At 39.3% G+C, this 22,352-nt stretch overlaps 1 protein-coding gene across 5 annotated transcripts in view; it reads right to left on the bottom strand.

The window, feature by feature from the left end:
* The window catches only part of LOC132794344 (mucin-5AC), a 152,067-nt gene that overhangs the window by 31,112 nt on the left and 98,603 nt on the right, over window positions 1-22,352 (bottom strand). The window lies entirely within an intron of this gene.

The following is a 22,352-nucleotide window of genomic DNA, read 5'->3' as shown; positions in this document are numbered from 1 at the left end:
AAGCGATCCTCAATGGCAAACAACAAGGCAAAGCAAATTGCATAATTATTGCTACAAATGAAGCTGAAGCTGAAGCTGGAAGAAGAAAGTGGTACCGTTTGAATCGTGATAAAGCGATAATTTTCCCCCTGCGCCGAATGCATTTCACTTTCAAACAAAATAACAAACAACAACCAACAAAAAATTACCAAACAAACGAGCAGCTTTAAATTCAACTGTCGACTATGCAGCAGTGAGTATATTATTATGAAATCCGATTTTTTCGCGGGGAATCGTCCACAAGGCGCCCACGCCAACTGTTGACCAGACAGAGAAAGAGAGAAAGAGAGGGGGCGAGTAAGAGAGAGGGGTGATCGCTTGAGCTCTCTATTCAGCATTGAGTTAGTTCCGTCTGCGAGTTCAAAGTTTGCGCAAATCCGAACAGCGTCTGTCTCCAGGTTCAGCCCCTTCGCCAGTCGCATCCTCTTTCCCAGTCTCTTCTCCTCCATCTCTCGAGATCATCCTACTTCATTTTAAATCATTTGCTTTTCACTCTTTTATTATTGTTCGAGGCACAACTAAAACAATAAACATTGAGGAAAGTGATATAAACATCAGTTTTTATACCCGCTATTTATAGGGAAGAAGGGCATTATAACTTTGTGTCGGGAGGAAATTTGTGTAACAGGCCGTAGATCGCATCTCCGACTTCATAAAGTATATATATTCTTAATCAGCGTCAACAACTGAGACGATTTTTCGTATAGACAATAATAACTATAGAATTGATGATTCTCGAACGTTTGTGATCAACTAACATTTGTAGAAGTTATTTAAGAAAAACTGAAAATTACTCCTATCGGAACTTAGTTGCTTTGGCTGACATTCTGGTATATTTTGAACTCGATGGTCTATTTTGAATGTAGTACTTCAAAGATATACCAAATATGACTTGCGGTACAATTTGGTATATTAATTAGGTATATTTTAAGAATAATACCGCATTGGGTCACTTTTATACAAAATAGTAGCGGAATATTTTCTACTCTATGGTATATTTTGAATTTTGACATATAAATATACCAAATATACTAAATATATAATATTTTTAATATTTTTCTCGTATATTAATTTGGTACATTTTAAAGTTAATACCGCCCTCTTTTGCTTTTATTTACAATGGGTAGCGGGTAACTCACAGTCGAGCACACTCAACTGTATATTTCTTACTTGTTTTCTTTGCTGCTGCTTTTCCTATTCGCTCTTCACGTCACGAGGACCGTCAGCAGCATCTTTTGGCTAAACGAGCATTTCATTTTCCAAAAATACGCCACATCATCATCCAAGCTGACGGAAGCTTTGCGGCCGCATTTGACATGAGTTTTGAGCTGCACTTTTGAAAGCCAACAATTTGTATGAAACAAGCTTTAGGCACATTTCAATCAGGTGGGAAACGTATGAAATTCCTGCGCTGAAATCGCATTCAAAATTGTGACAAACAATAAGAAAAAAACCGACTGTTTTTTTGGCTACCGTGCGCCGCAAGCTATGCAAACAAGAGGCGGCAACTCTGGCACAAACAAAAGCGTGCTAATCCCGCCCTACGGTTATTGAGGCAACCCACATATCGCATAACCGTCGAATACTTTTTCGCCTCGAGCTAGGATTAAGTTTAATTATTTTTAGCTTAATTAATTTACAAGCAACGAAAAAAGAAACACACGAGGGCCAAAGTTATTTTTGCGCGCGTTGACAGCTGCGCCTTTATCTGGGAAATTGGCCAGATGCATCATCGAAACTAATAGAAAAATGCTAGGAAAATATTTCTGCACGCCCGTTTTTTGCAGGGCAGAAGGATATGGATCGAAGGGTAGGGAAGGGAGAGGAGAGAGGAGGGGAGAAACTTGCCACTTGGGGCGCTGCCTTTTTTGGAATTTTCACAGCCGCCAGAGCGGCGACTTTGGCTGCCTTTTGATAACGCCAATGACTTGGGCATCGCCGTCTATAAATAGACATTGGAGCAGACGAACGAAGCTTTGGAGCTTGAAGCTGCACATGCGCACTCGAGGCATGCAGCATGCAGGTTCCTTGGAAAAATGCAGCCTCAGTCGGAGTCGAAGACTCTATGTAGCTGAGGCGTAGGACAAGTTCCAGTGACGGGAGCGCAGGGCTGTGTGGGAGGGCAACGTGAGACGAGACGAGACGCTGCGACGCGAACTCCATTCAATACGCTGCCATGCGATGCCAAGCCAAGCCAAGCTAAAGCACAGCCACAGCAAAGTCAAGCCAAAGCCAAAGCCATCCCCTCTCAAAGTCATCCCATCATAGACAGATGCTGTTAAATTGATAGCGTGCGTTGCGTTCGATGTTGTTGTTTGCGTGTCTGCAACTCAAAAGTCGCAGCTCCTCTCTCTCTCTCTATCTCTATTTCTCTGAACACAGAGTAAAGTGTCGGTAATGTGGCTAAAAGACTTGCCTGATCGCTAGGTGTGTCTCTCACATTGTTCTAAGCGAAAGGGAAACTAATCGCAGAGCATTCGAAATTGAGAATTTCAAGAAAAGAACTTACCCCTATAGCGCTTAATTGTTAACATATTGGAACTGTTAATTACCTGCAAAGAGAAAGATGTGAAAATGTTGGAAATTAATGATAAATTAAAAAAAAACGGGCTTAGAATAAGCATTAAAAATAATAAAAGAATAGATAAAAGTTTTAAATACATCATGGAATGAAAATACATAATTTTGAAAAGATTTAAGCTTAGAATAATCATTACAAATAATATTCAAATGGAAGATGTGAAAATATTGTAAATTAATCATGAGAAGCAATTATATAAATTCAAATAAGAAAAAAACTTAGAATCGTAATTAAAAAAATAACATAAATTTATAAAAATAAATAACTAAAACCTGAATTAAATATAAAAAGAAAATACATAACATCTAAAATGAAATAAGCTTAGAATAAGCATTTTAAATATTAATAAAATAAAAGATTGGGGAAATTCATTAAAAATAATACAGAAATTAAATCAAATATATAAAACCTTTCTATAACGTTAAAAGATGTGGAAATGTTCGAAATCAATCATGAAGAGAAAAATAAATTCCCAAAAGAAATAAGCCAATAAGAATCATTAAAAATAGTACAAAAAATAATACAAAATAAATAAATAAGACCTTTCTCTGCAGCTGCGCTTTTTAATATTCCCTTACTCAGCTAATCAGTCGAGACGTCAACTGCAACTTGGCCAAGCCGCGAGCCATCGGCATCGACATGGCCATGGCATTGATAAGGTCTAGGTCGCCACGTCTGCGGGCGCCCACTGCAAAGCTGGCAAATGCCAAACCCAAACCCAAACCCAATCCCAATCCGAAGCCTAAGCCCAAGTACAAGCCTCGGCCAGTCAGCGAGAGAGATAAGAAAATGCCTTTTATTGGTTTTTCCTTTTGAGTTGGCTCTATTTGCTGATTAGCCAGCCGATTAGTGGCAGGCACAGCTGCAATTTGGGGCGCGGCTAAAGCACCGACTGCAACTCCGTACATATTATTTTATTTTTAGCTGCAAGTAAACTTGTGTAAAAATCATAGATGGAGTTTTAATAAAAAAATTCCAATTTGAATACAACATTCTCTTCATACTTAGCTCGTCGCTCGTCTTTTCGTGACAGCTCTACATAAATTTCGATTAAACACTTTTTTCTTCACTCTTTTGCTTTGTGGCCTCACAAATCTCCATTGCATTTTTCACACCAGCAGTAAAGCTGGCAACGTGCTGTATACGTAATTATTTTAAATATGTTATGAATTTTGCGCATGCAACAACAAAGCAAAGACTTTTACAGCATCCGCAAAAAAACAAACAATTTGTGGAATTTTGTTAAAAAATTGCTAGAAATTTCATGAAGCGCCGTTGCTAAAGTTCAGTAATTAATTAAACAAAGGGAAAAGAAAAAAAACAACGGAAAACAAATCGAAATAAATTTCTTTTAGAGTCGCCCGCATTTGACACGCTGTGGAAAAATTGCGTCCATTTTGATAGCAAATAATCAAATACTAAATTCGATAAAAAAAAGAAAGTCTCTTCAATATCGATTTCTATTATTTTGTTGTTGTTGTTATTCAATGAGAATTGTGCAACGATTTTGGCCCATTGATTATATTTTTTTTGCTCGCCTTTCAAGGGTTATTTTTTCCCCTTGCTGCCTTGTTTGATAAATTGTCAATAATTAAACGTTGGCCCCATACAAATTGGCGAAGATGCTCCCAAACAAAGAGCTGGGCAGGTAAATAATTTGCGCCCATTGCCAAATCCAGCCTTAAATGTATTCAATTGATTGACTGCTCAACATTATGTGTGATTTTTTTGTGTGATCTTCAAGTAATTAATCTTTCAACTCTTTGCCGTCGCACGCTTATGCAATCTTTCCGTTTGCCAAAGCAAACAATAGTCGCAGATGTATATCAGTTTCAGTGCCAATCAATAGGGAAGCTTTTAAAAACAGTTAACTTTTGAGATACAAAAAGGTTCATGTCAAGCAGATGGGTATTTGATAGGGATAAAGAATTTCAAGCTGATATTTAAATGAGAGTGTTTATACAAGTTGCAAATACTTTGCTTCTTTTATTTTCTCTTAATAAAAAAATAGAAAATTTTTTCATATTCTTTTGTAAAATTCATTTTGCTATACAAAAAAAACATAAAATGTTTCATATTCCTTTTATGAATTTCATTTGAAGTAAATAAAGCTATATAGAAATGCCATTTATATTTCTTGTTTTCCCTCTTTTGCTGAGAGAAATAGTTTCAATAAACTTGTACACATAATTTCGTTTAAATTTCATGTGAGGAAATGAAGCAATAAATAGAATTAAAGTTAAGTTTTAGCTTTCCTTCTCCTTTAACTTTTGCTTACAATAATAATTTCTTTGATACAACAATTTATTGAATTTCCAAGTTGTCTTTGGTTAAAAAATTCTGTCAATTTTTCATATCATTTTTATTTTATCTTCTTTGTTAAATATTCTATAACTTTTTTATTATTTATATTGTTGAAGTAGTAAAATCAGTAATATAAAATATAAAATGAAATGTATTTTTAGTAAATAGAGTAATTATGTAAATATATAGTTGTTTATAATATCATAATCTGTTTTTCATTCCCTTTGCTGCAATCCAGATTAGATTCCTGATGTGATAACACTTGCATCTCAGCGCTGTTTTAATCTTTCTCTTCCTCTTCGTATTTCTGCTTTGCTATCTGCATTGCAGCGATAACATTAAAGCTTAATGCTCAGTTTATCTGCCCTGGTCGCTGTCTTCCTCTCTCCCCCTCTATCTTTCTATGTAGATCCTGCTGAGCTCAGCTTACAATATTTGATCGTAATATTTTACGGTCTACCCCGCTGTCCGCTGTGGTCGGTCATATCGATGTTGCATGTGGAAATTATATGCATTATTAGATATTATGCCAGGCAGCAACTTAGAGAGAGAAAAAAGTGAGAAGTGGGACTAGAGAGACTAGAGAAACGTATATGGCTGGCAACAACAACAACGACGACGACGACGACGATTGCAAGAGTTGTATTCGATTCGCTGCAAATCTCTGCATAGATTCTAACGGTAACTGGCCAACAAAAGACAACAATAACAACAAAGGCAACAAGAGGCAGCCACAAGCAAGACAAACAAACATGTGTAAGCCGCTGCTTAGCAGCCTGACGATCCACCTTCTTCTTCTTTTTCTTCTGCTTCTTCGTGTTGGTTGCAGCTTCTTCTAGCCGTGATGATTCTTTTGCAACAGCAACTGCAACTGCTGCAGCTACCGCTTTTAGCCTGAGTCGGAGTTGGAGTCAGAGTCTGAGCCTCTTCAGGCTGCTTTGCGCTTGGCCAAGTTGTTTAGCAACATTTTGAACCTGTCGTCATGACTTGGCCAAAGTCAAGTTAGGCACAACAACAACCACAACAACAACAACAGCAACAGCAGCAAACCACAACAGCAATGCGGCACACGTGATTTAGTTCCTGTCGCTGCAACAAACTTGTTGTTTGTCTCCCCCTTCCCTACCTCCCCCTCTTTCTAGCATTGCAGTTGTTGCAAGGCGTAGTGTCGCTTGTGTTTTATGCATATTTTGTGGCCATTGGAGCTGCTCGCTCGCTCGCTTGCTGCTGACTGGGTGACTGTCGCTTATCTTTGGCTTAAATAAATTTTACGCTCGTGTATTTCTTTTCAACGCCAGCCAGCCAGCATCCAAGACTCCCCAATCGCCCCAAACAACGTTGACAACGACACACTGCCCAAATGTCCTCAGTTACCACATTGCAACTTATTTTGTTGTTGTTTTTCTCGGTGTCGTTGTTGTTGTTGTTGTAACATGCATCCTCGAATCGCTTGGCAAGCATCTTTGTCTGGCTATTTTTCCCAGCTGCCCCCTCTCTCTCTCTCTGCCTCTTGTTGTTGCACATTGTTTGAATTTATTGCCACATTAATAAAATTTACAGCTAATAAAAAATGCATCGAGGTCTTGCCATGACACCCACCAAAGCAACCAATTGCACCCGCTTCTCTTCCCCCCTAAGCTTGACAATATTATTGACCAGCGAATGGCTTCTTCAACTGCTTCATTTTGGTTGCTACGCTGTGGAATTCTTCTTCATTCTCATTGCAAAACTACGCCCAAAACTTTCTTCAGCTTGTCTTCAACTGTCTGCGATCGTTGCCCATTTCTTTGAATGCAACAGAAATTGCGCAATATTATTTAACAACAACAGCTACAACAATGCAATTGATTTTTTTTCTTCTTTTTAAAGAAGACTTCGTAACCAGCAATTACAACGGTACTTGCTTCCAATGAAAGCAAAGCGAGAGAGAGAGACTGAAATATTGCTTAGAGATTCCTCAAACGAAGCGAGGCAAACAAAATGCTTAACAAAGGTCACAACATTGACATTGAACAAGACTTCAAAAGCGCAGCAAAGGGTGGGGAAGCGTATAGGGAGGGGGGAGGTTACTGTTAGACCTTTCCAGTTAAAAATGTAAACATTACTTTGGTAAATGTTGTTTAATATGCAATTACCGGCGACAGCGATGAGTTGGGAGTCTGGACTCTGAAGTCGGAACAACGACAATAGACTTGCATTACAATTGATGTAGTGAGAGAGAGGGGTAGAGCAAGAGAGGGGGAAAGGAGTGGAGGTTACGTCTTTGATTTTGGAGTATACCGTTTTTCTTTTTTTTTTTTTTTTGGCCAGTCAATCAAAACGTTTAAAATTAAATTATACATACGATGACAAACGAAAAGAATTTTTCCTACACTTGGATTCATTCTTTTCCCCTCAACTCCGCTTTGCTCAGCTCTCTGCTGCATCTTCTCTATATTCTTGGGGCATGTGTCAAAAGTTCAACACCGCGAAGCTTTTCAGTTCCCCCTTTTTTGGTATTTCGTATTTCGTTCTTTCCACAAATCAATCATTGCTGTCATAGTTTCTTCTCTCGCTGCCTGCCCCATTGTGCGTCACACATAATTATGCTGTAATTGATATTTTCTTCTCCCCGCCCCGTTCCTCCTCCCCCTCCCGAAGCACTCTTTGCATATAGTGCCCCTGTCACTCTGTCGCTTTTGCTTAGTTTCGGGGCGTCGCAACTTTTCAAAAGAAATCAAAATTTGTAACGCCTTTTGATGGCTCGTTCTGCTTTTTTTCTTCAGATTCTTTATTTTTCAGAGAGTTACCGCCTTGAAGTTTAGAGTCTTCTTTGGGTTAACATCTTGTCGAACCTGCACTTAGTTTGCATAGAGTTCTTTACGGTTCTTCTTCTGCCCCAAGACTCAAGCTCTCTTGCACTCTTTTGTTGATTGAATGTTTTCAGTTTGAGTTCTTAACGGTATCGTTGTTAGCCAAGTGTCTGTTAATTTTGCCATATTGTCTATGTTAAACACGATCTATGACAGCAATTCTGTCAAATGCATCTTCAATCTTTACACTTTCCCTGCAAGTGAAAGTTGCTGAGAATTTCCCGATCAGACATTTGGCATTCCTCAAAAAAAAAACAACCACAGACATTCCAACAATGATAGATCATTAAAACATTTCGTAGGTGTTCGCAGAGCAACATCAAAATAGTCACGACCCTGACTACTGACCACAGTCCCAAATTTTCCCCCAAATTCCCCTTCTTCACAGAGTTGAAAGGTCGTGTGAAAGGCTGTTAAATGTTACTTTGAGTGCGAGAAGTGCAATTTGATTTGCCTAAAATGTTGTTCCGACGAAAGATTCCCCCGATCCCAAAGTTGACATTGGGCATGCCAATAGGTCGGTCTCTGATAAATCCCTGGGACAAGGGCTTTACTTTTCAACTGCATTTGTAAGACGGAAATGATTTATGTTTTCGGTGGGAAATGCACAATGCAGCTTTGAGTTTTTTTTTTTTTGGGTCTGTCATTGGGTTGGTTAAAATGAAGCTGAAGGAAATGATGTAAGCGTGTTGTAAGAATTACAAAGAATTGTGTAAAAGGGTAACAAAGAGTTACTTTAAAACATATGTATGTTATGTAATTAAAGAGGTAAATGAATCAAATAATATTATTTTAATTTTACTGATGTCAATAATTGTATTTTTGTGAATTGAATTAGATTCGATAAATCTAATTTTTAGTTTTTACTTTTATGTGAATTATAAATACTAAAATTAATAAGGAAAAGTCCTTTTTATTAATTGAATTATTTCACTTGTGTTTAACTATATTTATAAAATTTTAAAAGTCCATCAATTTAATTTACTGATTGATTATTGTCTTTGTTGATTCAAAACTCTTAAAACCTATAGCAAATACATTCAAAAGTCGCACATTTAAAACTATAGCAACGCTTCAAATGTTCTTTGCTTTGTACAAAACATTCTCCCATCAATTTGTTGACACTTTGTTCAAGTTGTTGAGCATTTTGATGTCAATGACCATTCAATAACTGCCACAAAATAGTTTCGAATGCCTCAAGTGCATGCAACGTGTTCTCCTCTCCATGTGTGTTGCTTTCCTTTTCTCTGTACTTATGTTAGCTAGTGTCAGAGTTATCCATCATTAGACTCAATTTGTTGGCTACGCCTTAAACATGACTCGACAAGAATTCGATTCGATTCTAACTGCATGACAAACAAAACATGTGACTGGATAGATCGAAAGGGTTTGTCGAGAAGGGGAGACTGCAGAAAAAAACGATCTTCTGTCTGCATAATGCATTCATTATAGAAAATTACAAAACAAAAAAAACCAAAACTGTCAACAAGCTGAGAACCTCAGAGAAGCTAGACAGTAGCCGGGAAAAACAAACATTGGAAGGAAGGAAGGAGAAAAAAAACAGCACTCGATTGCAGTTCAATCAACTCGGAAAAGCAAACGATGGACCCCGTAGGGTCCAAACAGGCTGACCATAAATGTCGCTCCAAAACTGTCAAAATGACCCTCCCCAGACTCCTGTCTGGCAAATGTCAAACGTTAGTTTTGTAATTAGCTGCTAAGCTTGTGACAGGCCCAACAGACAGACAGACAGACGGGCAGACAGATAGACAGACGGGCAGTCTGGAAGTAGGAGCTCCGACTTGCCATGCTGACAATTTGCAACTGTCATTGTGACATTTGGCGGCAAGTCGCAAAAGTTGCAAAGTTGCAAAGTCGCTGGGGTTAATGACAACGTCGGCCAAACATCTCGCAACACATATGACAGCTCAAAACACACACACATTCAGTACACACTCCTCTCAGTTCATTTTTCTTATTGATAGCTTACTGTATCCGTATCTTTCGGCTGGCGACTCTCGACTTTGCCTAGCCTTGAAGTTGCGCAAAATGCTGCGGCACAATTCACATTTCTGGTCGTAAAAATGTCAATGAAATTCGCCAGATCTCTTTTAAGTGAACTGACCAAATATTCATCTACTACTTGAATACGTACATACATATGTAAAACTATTTATAGCTCTCTCAGACAACCAGCCAAGTCGCTGTCAACAACAAGTTGCTAGTTGGCAATGCGATACCTCAAAAAATCGGTGAGAGGTGCTTTAATATTATTGGACATGAGTTGTGCTACTTGTGGAGCACTCAACGGCACCAAGTTGAACACATAAATATCTACAATTTACCAAGCTGTCTGTCAAACGAAAAAAAAAAACACACACAGTACATTCCAGCAATAAAACGGAGACAATGCTGAATGCCAATTTCAATATTTCGTGTAAGTAGCAATAACACAAAGTTATTAGCGTAGTTATTTGCATATAAAAAATAGATGTTATGGTCACTCTAAACCCATATTTGATTTTTACAAATGGTTTTTAATATTTTATATAAGTTGAGTAGTTGGCTATTATTACATGGTCACCCTAAAAAGATTGTTATTGTATACTAATATTCACTTCGAATGTTTTTTAATATTTTGTGTATGAATGAATAATTAAATATTATTAGCATATTTCTTTGAATATCAGAAATGAAGTCATGGTCACTCTAAAATGATTTTAATTACATACTAATGTAAAATATGGAATTTTTTTAAATGATAATTTTACTACAATAATTGATTTTAATATTTTGTATAAATTATAAAATATGGTTTAAGTCTTGCTTCCATGATTGTAATAGTAGTTGAATAACATAAATGTAAGTTATGGTCCCCCTATAAAGCAGTTGAATGCCTACTAAGCAATCCATCATTTTCTTTTTAAATGCTAATGATATTTAACATAGTAGTTTACACCTATAAATGAACTCCATTTTCTGGAGGTGTGATTGTCACAATTAGTGGGGAATGGTCACCCTGAAACGCTAATTGAAATCCCTAATGCTTCGCTTCAGCTCTACAAACCAATCAATATTGTGTTGGGTCGTCTGATTAACCTTATTCGACTCGCTTTCCAACATTGCTTGGGGTAGTCTCTCCCTTCTTTCTCTTTCTTTTTTACTCGTTATCGCTCTCCCTCTCTTCAGCTGTGGCAGGAAATGCGGTTGACTGCGCAATTATATAACTTCAATCGGCTTCTTTTTAACTCATTTCAATCAACTCTTCCACTTTGCACTTCCCATTTCGATTAACACATTCACCCCAATGTGTGTGTACACATATTTGGACTGGCGAAATCGCAGCACTCTGGCCACACTAATCAACAGCAATTAAAATCAATTAAAGTGCACTGCAAAGCAGACAAACAATTTGTCTGTCCCTCTCTCTCTCGTCTCCCGTCTCCCCCCAGCCACAACTCGCAACTTCAACTCTACCGAGCAACCCTTTCAATGCATCGCAGCTTCTCCCGCACCCAATGGCAATCGCCCCAACAGTATTTCAGCTGTCAAATCAGCGCCTGGCCCGTTGACATTTCTATTATGTCAGTCAGTGAGTCAATTGCAAACTTGCACTCCAAAGACAGAGAGGGAGAGGTAGAAAGAGAGGGAGAGAGAGGCACTGACGGAATTAAAAATTCTAAACACAAGCTTCAAGTGGCAGCATGCGGTGGCTCCACATGCCACACACTGTCCGTCAAATGTTAATGACCAGCGTTGGCTCTCTGCGCACGTCTAAAAATAAAGCAAGCGCCAGCAGCCAGTCTCCTTCTCCTTCTCCTACTTGTTTCTCCTCCTCTAGCTGTGAGGCGTCTGCATGGCGAATTAGGCGCAGATTAAACGCAGCCCTGGCTGGGAAAAAGATCTTCGGTTTTATTTTTTTTTCTTTTTAGGGAGTGAGCGTATCAAACGCCTGGCATCTGCAACTGAATTTGACTTTAATGCGCGTTAATTATGAAAAGCAAACTTGACCAGGCACAAAGGAAAAATCGCTTCTGGTCTTTCACATTAGTTGCGGTCTCAACTAAACTGAAGGTCAGTTCTTCTCTCATGCACATGAGAACGTGATGTGATCTCAACTGAACTGAGACTGAAATTCAACTGAACTGATCTCTGATGTGATCAACTCTGATGTGATGTGATCTGATCGCTTCTGATGGAAGGCTGTATGTCTGCCTTAGCCTCTCATTGTGTGGTTTCCCAATATTGTTTCGGCTCCTGACTGCCTACTGAATCCCCTCCCTCCTCAACTTTATGCCATCCATATATAATTCAGTGCGTCAGTTCTCTGACAGCTTCATGGAACGAGTTGGCAGCACGTTCCAACCACAACTTGGCGCTTTGGTGTGACTTTTGGGTGTCTGCGCCAGCGACGCGCTTTTCTGACAGCTTCAGGGAGGGGGAGAAGGGGGGAGGGGGAGGCAGAGTCAGAGTCTGTTCTCTTTTTGCATAAATGCATAAAAATTGTTTGCCATTGTTTGCAGTTGAATCGACATGCGGTATTTTTGTATTTTTCATTTTTTATTTTTTTTTTTTTTTTTTTTTTTTTTGGGTGCTGCCAGCAGTCGAGCTGTCAAAATATTGAGCTGCCTCTGGATTCTGGTCCAATGTTTTGCACTGACAGCTCACTTATATTTATGCGAGTACACATATTTTCAATTGCAGACAAGTTTATAATTGAAAACTCTGGCAAGCAAAATAAATGCAAAACTACTCGCATACGCAAACAAAAATGAGAAAACTGTTTTAGCTATGGCGATTTGGGAAGTACAGCTGAAATGGTTTACATTGTGGACATGTTTTTCAATGCACATCATCAAAGGCTTTCCCCAGCGTAATTATTTGAAATGGGTTTGAAAAGTGCGGAAATTCAAAGGATGTTATAGAAAACAAGAACAACTCTATTGAAATGTATTTAAAGGTACGAGTATATACAGTACTTTCAACTACCTTTTTAAAACATTTTAATTGAATGATTCGATAGAATAATAGAATTGTAAATATGTTTTTAAGTAAAAGTTCCGAATTATTAAAACTAATATGGATGATTCGATAAACTAATATAATAGGAGAGAATTTCAGAAATAGAAAATATGATTTTATCAAGATATTTCGCAACAATTTTTTGAATAGTTTCATCTTTATACTGAAGCTATTTTATAGAAGTTGTTTACGCAGTAAAGAAATATAAAAAATAATTCCTTTAAAACATTTCAGAGGTTCAATAAAAATAATTTACGCAGTCAGTATTCGAATTTGTACAAATTTCAAGATTGAATACTTTTATCTTTGACTTACGACATTCTTCAACAATTTTTTATTTTTGAAATTCTATTTATTTTTGAACCGAAATCAAAGAGAACCAATTGCAGGTATAACAATAGCTGTTATAAGTGATTCTGAAGCGATGCTTAATCATTTCACAATCGGTTCTAAACATTGTTTGCACTTCATGCCACTAAATGTTTAATGTTTATGCTTGCCACAAGCATTCGTTTGCAGTTGCAGCGTGGATTGGACTCTCGGGGTTATCTACACAAGTTATTTGCTTTTCTCACAACATTTCAAATCACTGCAAACAGAAGATGCAATAGCCGAAAAGGTTTCAAAGTGCATAGAGCGCCTCATAAGCCAAGCAACAACAACAACAAAAACAACAACTGCAACAACAATACTTGATTCTAACTGTGCTGGGCACATTGCGCAAACATTTGAGGCAACCCAAAACGAAGTCAGAGTCCAAACTGTATGCAAATATTTGCTCAAAGTCCGGAGTTCGAACTCCGTGCAAAGTGACCAATCGGAAAATCATTTTATCATCCGTTGCAGTTTGTTTAGTGAAAGAGAGAAGGAAAGAAAAAGAGAGACAGACTGAGGTAGTTATTGTTATTTGGGCTGCCAAATTTCGATTCCATTTTCATTTCCCAAATCTGCGCCGCGTGCTCAACGCACTTCAAAGCATGTGCCGCTCTCTCGTTCCTGCTCTCTCCCTCTCTCTCTTTCTTTAGCCTTATCTTGCGCACTTTGTTCCATTCCGCTTTACGACTCCATTTGACGTATTACAATTACCGCTAACACTTCCCACCCGCACAACACGCACCTCTTCCCATCTTTATGACTTGCATCCGAAAGAAAAAACTACGCTTTGTGTTCTCTTTATTCCTATCTCGGATCTATTGCTATCTGTGCCTTCATATCCGTTTTTATAGCCCATTTCCCACTCTGGCTAGTTACCTACATACGTTCGTTGTTTTCGGCTCTTTCTCCAGCAATGACATTTTAATTGCTTTATTGCATTTTTTTCGCTTTTGACATTAACTTTTTCTTCTACGCTTTTTTCGGTTGTTTGCTTTGTGCTTATTGTCGTGTGCCGCCTTACGTTGCGTGTTACGTCATTTGCGTAATTGCAGTTACGGGCCACACCGTTTCCCTCTCTACAAAACAAAAAACAACAACAACAACAACATCTCTAACTTCAAAGCAAAATGAGGTCAACATTGTTTTGGGCCATGTTGTTTGTTGTCGTTTCTGTTGTTGTTGTAGTCAATTTGAAATTATCGGTCAACTTTTTTGTCTGCCGCTTGTCAAAAATTAATCAGATAAATATGTCACACGACAATCTCGAGCAACTCCTACGCCGAAAAGGTCAAACTTGTTTATGTGAAACACGGACAACAAACACAACAACATGAGAAATGAGCAAACAACAATAACAATAACATGTAATTAATTGCTTAATGGAAAATTTTACAACTTACGCAGTCAACGAACAATTTCAACAATTTTCAGTAAGAAACAAATTTGCATTAGAATTTGTCTGCAGTTATCCACCGTTGGCTTCGTGTGTTCTCAATATGAGAATTCCACAAATATTTGCAGCTAAAGTGAAAATATGAAAAACACGCGGCGCGGCGAAGCTTCGAAGCAGAGACTGAGACTGAGACGTTGGCGTCGACGCGTCCGAATGCGCGGAAATGAAAAAGTGCACTGGACGAATGAAAGGCAGCAAGCGCAGCAGCAGCAGCGGCAGCAGAGATCGCAGCCAAAGATCTGCGCACGAAGTTGTTGTTGCACTTGCACAAGCACGCAGAACCAGCCGCACAGCACGTTGAGAGAGAGTGAGTGAGTGTGTTGGTGAGAGAGCGCGTTGGCTGGTAAGCCGGTGTGCCGGCTTAGGTGAAAAGAGCGCACGAGCCAAAATGTTGACAGCACAACGAAGAGAGCAACATCAACATGTTGCTTAGCCGCAATGTTGCCAAGGCGAACTAATTGAATTTCGTAGTGTGATTAAATGGCGAGTTAATCAATATCAAATAGTCGAAAAGAGATTTTCCAAATATATATTGACAGCTTAGCAAATAAACTGTGTTTCTGTTGTGAACTAGAACTGTGCAAGACATTCCAAGCTGGCATTTCCCACAGCAAGAACCAGGCTAATAATCAGAAATATGAATGTTGATGATGAGGTTGCCAACATCCCCGCTGCTAATGAGAGCAGCTCATCAGCAGGTGAAGATTGCAGCTGAGACACACTCATCACACTCACACACACACACACACAGCTACCTTCGGGTCCGGAAGCCTGAGAAACTTTTGAATTGTTTCATAAAATGCACAAAGTTGCATTTAATTGTGTCAGACAGAAATGACAGGCTGATGTTGCTGTTGCAGCAACACCAACAACAACAACTCGAATGGGAGCCCAAAATGAAGCCATTTTTGTAGACAGTCTTCTGGTCTTTCATTTCCATTTCGATTTCGTCTCTGTTCTGCATTTTGTCTGTTTTTTTTTTGTTTCTTTTTTTCGTTTGCTTGCGGCAGCTGGCATCAGGTTATATGCTAATGCCAACAAGGATCTTGGAATCTCATCGCATATATAATTTATGCTGGCTTATTGGCAGCTGTTGTTGCCGCAGCTTGCCACAGCTTGTTGCCGCGTTCGCCTCCGTCGCCTTTGCCTGTTGCATGTAGATTTGCATAAATTTCATATGCAACATGTGGCCAAAGCGGCGAGTGGGCGACGTCTTTGACATTGGCATAAAGCAGCGCAAATGTAACTTGAACTTCAAGAAGCCAACTCGCTCCAAAATAGACATCAATGTTCAGGAAGCACACAGCACAGCACCGCGGAAAAAAAAAGAAAAACAAAAACATATCACGGTGAAATTTTGCAGCACGACCTCGTTTCGTTTAACAAGCCTGGCCAAGAAGAAGAGTAGGAGGAGGAGGAAGAGGGGAGCAGAGGAGGGAAGCGGGTGGCAGGTAGTCGAAAAATATGAAAAATATGTTTGGCAACGGGTCGATCAATGATCGTCGCCGCGCAGCTCGATCGATTATGATCAACAGTTCGATTTTAATGAGTTCGCGCGCCAAAAGTGAGTGAGCGAGAGGGAGAAGGAAAGAGAGGGAGCATCGGGGGGACACAGTCAGTCAGTGTGGTGGCAACGTCGATAAGCAGGTCACTTTTTGTGGCATGAGAAAGGCAACAACTGAAAGTAAAAGACAAAACGACAGTCTGCCCTCTCTCTCACACACACTCACTCTCTCCCTCTCACTCTCAGTCTCTTGGCGGCAGACAGGATGAGAGGAGTCGCCAGTCATCGAGTGACCCAATTTCGCTTTTTAATGGGGTGCCAAAGGCCGCCTCAAGTCGGTATGTGCCAAAAAGATTGGCTGGCGATCAGTTTTTGCGATCGCGATCGCCATCGATCTTTTCAGCTACAATTGCAATTCATCTTTATTACATTCTCAATGGAGATTCTCTAGAGAGACACCGAGAGAGATAGAGAGGGGAACACTCACTTTGATTTTCACGCTCAATTAATGTTTATGACAAGTGATTGTGTCGCGGCGATAACTCAACGCTTCGGACTTGGACTTTGCCACGATTTGCGTGTGCTGCTTCGGCTACGGCTACGGCCGCTGCGTCTGCCTCAGAATGTTGCACTGTTTGCGCATAGAAAGTTTTGTGTTTGCAAAGTCGATGCGATTTGAATTTATGTGGCAAGCTGCCTGCTTGACATGTGAAAATCAAATCTTGATTGATGTTATGACTGCGGCGACGGAATCGCATTCGAAATCAAATCGCAAGGAGTGTGCAGCAGAGAGAGAGAGAGAGTGAGTGAGTGGGGAAAGAGAAGGCAGATTAGTGAAATGAAACCGTATTAGAGTCGCAAGTCACAAGTCTCGACTCTCGACTCTCGACTGTCTCGATTGTGTGTCGGTTGTGTGGGCAATCGAGTCGCTTAATCCAGATTCTTGGCTAGTTTTCCACAAAGTTGATATCCTGTTGCTGGTCTGAGGCGCATGCAACAACAAACAACACTACCACGTGCCAAATCCCTTAAAGCTGCAATTATAAAGCTGTCTTCAGCACATCTCGATGTGCCTCTCTCTCACCCTTCTTGGAACAAATTTGGCAACAAGTTCGTGGCAATCCCTAAAATGGTTAGCTTGGTCAGCTTGGCGGTTGCGTTGTGCCCCCTCTTGCTCTCTATCTGCCACCACGGTGCATCAACAGCTGGCGAAAATAAGCGCTCCCCGTCCAAACGCTGTTGCATGCCACTTATTTTCACCACAGCAGCGGCAAAACAGCAACAGCAGTCGAAGCACTGGAATTTGAATTGAGAGATTAAAACGCAGTCCTCCAGCTGTAGTTTCCCCCTCCTTCTACCCTCTCGTCCCCCTCCCTCTGCGCCACCACTCGCCCACACACAATTCGCGGTGTCAGCTTTTAGACAGAGATGGACGGACTTGGAGACCGAAAATTCATGGTCGCCAGTTGGTTCTACAAGCAAAGCGAAAACAGCGAACACACAAAATCCAACAACAACAGCAACAACAACAACAGCGATTGCAACAGTTGCGCGTACTTTTTGCAGTCAGTGTCATGACATGAACACCAATTGCGCCAAGTGAAAGCAGGTTAAATGCAAATAAAATTCTGCAACTATACGTTACGATTTACGATACACGATATATACACGATATATATCACAGTTTATTTATAAACTGAAAAGCACAAAAATACTGAGCAGCATCTGCGTGCACATTTTTGGGCCTCTTCAATTTGATTACTTTTGATTATCATTATTATACACGTTTATATTTGGTTATCATGCGGGTCATTTATTCCCCACAAAAACTTATTTAATCATTTCGCTGCGTGTGTACTCAGCGAGATAGAAAGTGCCAGCTGAATCAATTACGATCCAAAAGGTTTCATTATTTAAATATTTCATTTGGCCATCGATTACATTTCAAGGCAACATTTGCTTTGCTTATATCACATCAAGGCAAAATTATGACAATTGTTTGTTAATGTGTTAAGAAATGGAATTCCCAAATATTTACAAGGTTAACTTCACATTCCTTTAACGTGACTCAACTTGAAAGAAAGGATTTTTTAAATCTCAACTTTATATTATTGAATTTGCAGTTGAGTTTCTTGTTATGGGGCTTTTTTCATATTGTTAACAACTTGCGATTTTTTCTTTTAAATTGCAAGCAACTATTTTTAAGTACTAATATTATTTTCAATTTATTTTAAATTATCTAAAGGTACTAAAGGAATTTAAGACTTTTGAGAGTTATCAATTTTTCCCAATTTAAAAAAATATTTTGTTTGTATTTGAAAGAAAGGAAAAAAGATTGCATAAATATTATTTATATTATTTAACAATAAATGTATTGTATTGGAATTTTCGATTACTTTTCATTTTTAAAAGAACTATTCAATTATTTCTATTAATTCCAATTAATTTTGAAAGATATTAAAGTGAATTAAAGGAATGCAAGAACAAAACTTTGAGAGTTGCCAATTTTTCTCAGATGTCTTTCCTAGTCAATATCGAAATAAGTTCTAAAATGAGTTATCCTTTGCATTTTAACTTTTTTCAATTTAAATGAACTATAATTAGATTTTGATAAATAATGGGTTAAATAATGCAATATTCTAGTCAAGATCGAAACAAATTATCACTTTAAAATCATAATATTCTCATGATTTCATCAATAATTCGATGATAAATATAATGTAAAGTTTTATAGTAAGTATAAGTTTTGTTACAACTTTTTAAATTTAACAAAAGCCAAATGTGACCTCCAAAAAATACGCTGCACTAAAAAACTAAATAAATTGCAGCAGTTTTTTAAGGGAAAGGAATTCAATGTTAAATATCTCCTACTGTGTTTCCTTTCTATGTCGGTCCACAGCATTATCCTTTGTTATCCTTTATGGCAGGCGCTGTCATTCACAGGGCAAGTGTAACAAATTGCGAAAGATAAATAACTACGAGTGCGATATATACTTAAGCAATATGTGAATGAGAAGGTGAGTCCGCTACCTGGTGATCAACTGGACACCGATTCACAGGGTGCTGGGTTTACCTGGTAGAAAACCGCGCCCGGATTTCGCCCGAGAAGCACTTAAGAGACGTCGCGACGTGCTAATGATTTTGGTAGTTGTTGTTGTTTTATTTTTTGGCAAAAGGTAAATGCACTATAGAGCAAGAGAGGGAGAGAGAGAATACGAAATCGGGAATGGGAATATTGAGTGGACATGAATGAATGTGAAAGTGTTTAAAGATTTATGATATGAGGCAACACCCAGGCGCAGTCGCAATTAGCTCACGTGAAAGTGAAATGTTCTCAACGAAGTGCGGACAAGTAGGTAGGGCAAACAAGAGAGAGAGAGAGAAAGAAGAGTGGGAGGGAGAGATACAAATGGAAGGAGTAAGCAAGAAGAGAGAGGGAAATATAAAACACTTTAACGCTTGAGCATCATAAATCACAATGGGACATCATGTTCGTAGTCAGAGTCGGAGTCCTTGTGTACTCCATGTCAGCTGGCCAACTGTCAAAACAGCAGTGGCCAAAATGTGAGTAACGGCTAAATAATAATGTTGCCCAAAAGAGGACACACACAACAAGAAACCCAAACCGAGTAACTGGAAACAGTCCCTGTGGGTTAAGGTAAACGCCACGAAATGAACGTTCATTTATCATAAAAGTCGAAGACTTGAGCAGAGAGGGGAAACAAGCAGATGGAAGGGGGCAGGAAGACAAGTCTTTGCAGCTGGCCAAAATGGGGTCAGGCACACAGGAAGCCCGTCAAGTGTCGCCAGTATTGTCGTCGTCGTCGTCGTCGAGGAGGAGTTGGAGAACTCCGACTCCGACTCCAACTCCAACTGCAACTCTCTCGCCAAATGGCTCAATGAACTGTAATTTGAGCGCTCGGTAATTTGCCGAATTCGAATGCGAATACGAATGCTTATGGCCCGAGGTGTTGGCCACAAACAACAGCAACAACAACGGCAACAAAAAAACTTAATTCATTGACCAAAATTGGCCAAGAAAGAAGCGCTTAAAGAGGCGGCAAAGCAAAAGGAAGAAGCGACAGGAAGGTTTCCTCGCCAGGCTTGGCTTCGATTTGTTCCTCTCTTTCTTACTCCTCTCTCTTTCTCTCTTTCTTCTGGCTGAGTGTGTGGGTGCGTATGTAATTTAAGACTTTCTCGCTTGGCCCCTGTCTGTTTATGTCGTTTTGGGGGCGATACTTGCAGCTTTCAAAGGCCACCAGCTGGCCTGATGCGGGTTTGCCTCAGGCACAGGCTCAGACTCAGACTCAGATTGCAGAGGCAGCTGCTTGCCCCATCCTCCTTTTTCGTTGTTGTGTTGGTGGCTGTTATGAGTTGGCCTGATCAGGCGAGCAGGCAGGTTGAGTAAGCTACGCAAGAATGCAGCGATAGGTCAACAAGTTATCGATAATATTCATGTTCTATGTAGAAAGTTAACCATGAAAGTTTCATAAGTGGGCGGTACAGATTTGAGCTATGAATTGTAATGTCATCAATAATGTATTGAGTTAAGACATGAATTGTAAAGTTATCGATAGTATATTGGGTGGAACAATAAATTATAAAGTTATTGGTAACACGCTGAGTTAAGAAATGAATTATAAAGCTAGTATCTATAGTATATTGAGTTAAGAATTAATTATTAAATTATCAATAACATATCGATTTATATACCGAGCCAACCAATTTTGTAACATATCAATAAATGATCGATATATTTGTAATTGTTATCAATTAAATCATAAGGAAAGGAACGAAACGATGCGTAATTAGTTCTATAAATCAAAAAACAATTTGCCTATCAATTCCAAGCAGGAATAGACTTAAATTGTGCTGACACGATTGTTAAGCTAACTTACGCAACTATCGATAGTACAAAAAATGTCTTTACTATCGATAGCTGCGTGAGTTAGTAGTTCATTATCACTACTACCTTTCTTTTCTATCATTAACGACAGATTAAACTCTCTTTAAGGCGCTGAAACTGAAATAAAATTTGATTGATCCAGTTTTCAATGCTGTAGATAAGAAACTCGTATCAGTTGATAAAAGTTATCGCAGTATTTCAAACTCAATCGCTGTCTTTTACGAGGAGTTAACTGTTCTCTGGCAAACAGTAAGTCACCATAAAAGAAGAGTTGTGACATTTTTAAAAGCCACTTGCAGCTTCTCGTTGACTTCATTTGACTAGCGCAAAGACTCAATTTATGGCATTGCCAAATGACAAAAGTCCATTAAAATTTGGCAGCCGGAACCGCATGAAAAACCAAAAAAAATAACATAAACTGTCAAAATGAGCAAAGGAAAGAAAAACTGGAAAAAACTGTTGCACTGTGCAGAGAGCGAGTGTGTGTGTGGGAAAACCGTTGGAAAAACACGTCGCTGTTTTGCTGTCACAGCTCGTCGTCGTTGTCGTCGAAATGGAAAACACAATTAGATGACCTAATAAATATATATTCGGATGCATACACAGTGACATCGGGACATCGGGACATGGACATCGACATGGACATGGACATGGACGCAGCGAGAAGTCGTCGCAAGAGCAGCAGCGAAAGCCCAACAATGGCAACACGAACAACAACAGCAGTGCAGAAAAAAGAGGTAACAATTTTTGGTAATGCAAAAATTTGTATGGGAATTACCTTGACTCTGGAGATCGTGAACGTGTCGGAGGGCAGCAGGCAATTTTCATCGGCTCTGCGAGTGAATTTCAGTCTGACTTTGAGTCTAAGCCTTACTTACTCTGCGCCCTGGCTTAGAGCGTCCTCATTGTGTGCCTTTATTGGTGCAGTCACAGCGTGACTTGTCGCTGTTGTTGTTGTTGTTGTTTCTGGTGTTTGTTGTTGCTGTTGGTTAAGGTCTTCTAATGTTTTTGGTCATGGGAAAGTGTCGCTCGGAGGCATGAAGCGTCTTGCTTAGATGCCTTAGAATTGTCAAGCAATTGCTGCAAAATATATGCACGAATCGCAGTGAAAGTTGAGCAAGGGAAGTCCAGCAATGATTGAGAGTTGAGGAAGCCATTGCAATCGCTTTAACTTTGCGAAAGGGTTAAGTTGCCTGTCGAAAGCAAACTTCTAAAGGGAGCAAAAGAAGGAGTTGCCTTGAACGGAGATAGACTGCTGCTGGAAGTGATCTTTGCGAAAAAGAGATCGATGCGCATTCAATTAACCTGATTTCATT

Source organism: Drosophila nasuta, chromosome 3 (genome assembly GCF_023558535.2).
Source record: "Drosophila nasuta strain 15112-1781.00 chromosome 3, ASM2355853v1, whole genome shotgun sequence".
NCBI lineage: Eukaryota > Metazoa > Arthropoda > Insecta > Diptera > Drosophilidae > Drosophila > Drosophila nasuta.
This window is presented reverse-complemented; position numbering and strand designations above follow the sequence as displayed.